Source organism: Mustela putorius, unplaced genomic scaffold (genome assembly GCF_011764305.1).
Source record: "Mustela putorius furo isolate JIRA1106 unplaced genomic scaffold, ASM1176430v1.1 tig00003960_pilon_pilon_pilon, whole genome shotgun sequence".
In the NCBI taxonomy this organism is placed as follows: domain Eukaryota; kingdom Metazoa; phylum Chordata; class Mammalia; order Carnivora; family Mustelidae; genus Mustela; species Mustela putorius.
This window is the reverse complement of record NW_025422104.1, coordinates 58,852-62,358: the sequence shown is the minus strand read 5'-3', so window position 1 is coordinate 62,358 and position 3,507 is coordinate 58,852. Positions and strand designations below refer to the sequence as shown.

Genomic DNA, 3,507 nt, shown 5'->3' with positions numbered 1-3,507 from the left:
ACCACGACCAAGTGGGATTTATTCCAGGGCTACAAGGTTGGTTCAACATCTGCAAATCAATCAATGTGATACAACAAATTAATAAAAGAAAGAACAAGAACCATATGATACTCTCCATAGATGCTGAAAAAGCATTTGGCAAAGTGCAGTGTCCCTTCCTGATTAAAACTCTTCAAAGTGTAGGGATAGAGGGCACATATTATTAATATTATCAAAGCCATCTATGAAAAACCCACTGCAAATATCATTCTCAATGGAGAAAAACTGAATCCTTTTCCGCTGAGGTCAGGAACACGGCAGGGATGTCCGTTATCACCACTGCTATTCAACATCGTACTAGAAGTCCTAGCCTCAGCAATCAGACCACAAAAAGAAATTAAAGGCATCCAAATTTTGCCAAATTGGCAAAAGAGAAGGCAAACTATCCCTGTTTGCAGACGATATGACACTGTATGTGGAAAGAATAAAGGACTCCACTCCAAATCTGCTATAACTTGTATAGAAATTCTGTAAAGTGTCAGAATATAAAATCAATGCACAGAAATTGGTTGCATTTTTTTTATACCAACAAGACTGAAGAAATAGAAATTAAGGAGTGAATCCCATTTACACTTGCACCCAAAACCCTAAGATACCTAGGAATAAACCTAACCAAAGAGACAAAGAATCTATACTCAGAAAACTCTAAAGTACTCATGAAAGAAATTGAAGAAGACACAAAGAAATGGAAAAATGTTCCATGCTCCTGTATTGGAAGAACAAATATTGTGAAAATGTCTATGCTACCTAAAGCAATCTACACATTTAATGCAATCCCTATCAAAATCCCATCCATTTTTTCCAAAGAAATGGGACAAATCATCCTAAAATATATATGGAATCAGAAAATACTCGAATAGCCAGAGGAATATTGAAAAAGAAAGCCAAAGTTGTTGGCATCACAATTCCAGACTTCAAGCTCTATTACAAAGTTGTCATCATCAAGATAGTAGGGAACTGTCCCCAAAACAGACATAGATCAATGGAACAGAATAGAGAGCCCAGAAATACACCCTCAACTCTATGGTCAACTAATCTTCAACAAAGCAGGAAGGAATGTCCTATGGAAAAGAGACAGCCTCTTCAACAAATGGTGTTGGGAAAATTGAACAGCCACATGCAGAAAAATGAAGTTGGACCATTTTCTTACACCATACATGAAAATAGACTGGAAATGGATGAAGAAGCATAATGTGAGAAAGGAATCCATCAAAATCCTTGAGGAGAGAACAGGTAGCAACCTCTTTGACCTCAGCAGCAGCAACTTCTTCCTAGGAACATCGCCAAAGGCAAGGGAAGCAAGGGCAAGAATGAACTATTGGGATTTCATCAGATCAAAAAGCTTTTGCACAGCAAAGGAAACAGTTAACAAAGCCAAAAGATGACTGTCAGAAGTTATCTGGGAGAAGATATTTGCAAATGACATACCAGATAAAGGGCCAGTATCTATCCAAAATCTATAAAGAGCTTATCAAACTCAACACCCTAAGAACAAATAATCCAATGAAGAAATGGGCAGAGGACATGAACAGACATTTCTGCAAAGAATACATCCAAATGGCCAACAGACACATGAAAAAATGCTCCACATCACTCGGCATCAGGGAAATACAAATCAAAACCAGAATGAGATACCACCTCACACCTTTCAGAATGGCTAAAATGAACAAGTCAGTCAATGACAGATGCTGGCGAGGATGTGGAGAAAGGGCAACCCTCCTACACTGTACGTGGGAATGCAAGCTGGTGCAACCACTCTGGAAAACAGCGTGGAGGTGACTCAGAAAGCTGAAAATAAAACTAGCCTATGACCCAGTGATTGTAGTACTGGGTATATACCCTAAAGATACAAACGTGGCATTCTGAAGGGGCACATGCACCCAAATGTTTATAGCAGCAATGTCCACCATAGTTAAACTATGGAAAGAACCTAAATGTCCTTCAACAGATGAATCAATAAATAAGATGTAGTATATATGTACAATGGGATACTATGCAGCCATCAAAAGAAATGAAATCCTGCTATTTGTGATGGCGTGGATGGAACTAGAGGGTATTATGCTTGGCGAAATAAATCAATCTGAGAAAGACAACTATCATATGATCTCCCTGATATGATGAAGTGGAGATGCAACATAGGCGGTTTTGGGCGTATGAAAAGAAAAATAAAAGAAGATGGGATTGGGAGGGAGACAAACCATAAAAGACTGAATCTCACAAAACAGACTGAGGGTTGCTGGGGGGAGGTGTGTTGGGAGAGGATGGTGGGGGTATGGACATTGGGGAGGGCAGGTGCTATGGTGAGTGATGGTGAGTGCTGTGAAATGTGTAAACCTGGTGATTCACAGACCTGTACCCCTAGGGATAAAAACACATTATATGTTTATAAAAAATTTTAAAAAATAATTTAAAAAATCCATTAAAGAAAAAACACATATTGCAAGCCCAGAGCTAATCTCATATTCAATCAAAAAAGTTTGAAAGTTTTCCCCTTAATGATCAGAAAAAAGACAAGTGTGTCCACTTTCACTACTCTCATTTGACATAGTACAGGATGTCCTAGCCAGAGAAACAAGGAACACAAAGAAATAAAAGACTCCAAAAAAAAAGGAAGAAGTAAAATTTTCTTTTTTTGGATAACATGAACTTACATGTAAAAGAATCCTAAAAAATTCATAAAAATTTTGAATAAACAAATTTAGTAAAGCTGCCAAATACAAGATCAATATATAAAAGACAATAATTTTGTTTTGTTTCGTTTTTTTAATAGTTTTTCATGTCATCCTTGCTCAGTGATCATGCTAATCTTCTCTGCATCATTCCAATTTTAGTATATGTGCTGCCAAAGTAAGCACAAGACAGGAGCATTTTAACACTTTAATGATGAACTATCTGAAAAAAATAAAGAAACAATCTAATTCACACTAGCATCAAAACTAATAAAATACTTAGGATAAGATTTAACTAAGACGATGAAAGATCTGTACCCCATAATCTATGACATTGATAAAGAAATTGAAGGAGACACAAATGGAAAGATAGCTCATATTTATGAATGGTAAGAATTAACATTGTTAAAATGTCCATACTACCGAAAACCATCTGTAAATTCAATTCCTATCAAAAATCCAATGCTAGGGGCACCTGGATGGTTCAGTGGGTTAAGCTGCTGCCTTCGGCTCAGGACATGATCCCAGGGTCCTGGGATCGAGCCCCGCATCAGCCTCTCGGCTCAGCAGGAAGCTGCTACCTCTTCTCTCTCTGCCTGCCTCTCTCTGCTGCTTGTCATCTCTCTCTCTCAAATAAATAAATAAATAATCTTTTAAAAAATCCAATATTGTGTTTTTACAGAAGTAAGTAAAGAATCCTAAAATTTATATGAGACAAACAAATAATCAAAGCAGTTCTGAGAAAGAATGAAGAAGCGAAATTACACTTCTTGATTTGAAACTATACTACAAAGCCCCC

The 3,507-nt window shown here is 37.2% G+C and overlaps 1 non-coding gene across 1 annotated transcript; it reads right to left on the bottom strand.

Annotated features, from left to right (window-relative positions):
* Positions 1 to 2,787: 2,787 nt before the first annotated feature.
* LOC123389148 lies at positions 2,788 to 2,894 on the bottom strand. Its single transcript, XR_006603681.1, has one exon. It is a non-coding gene; the product is annotated as a U6 spliceosomal RNA (small nuclear RNA).
* Between the last annotated feature and the right edge of the window lie 613 nt (positions 2,895 to 3,507).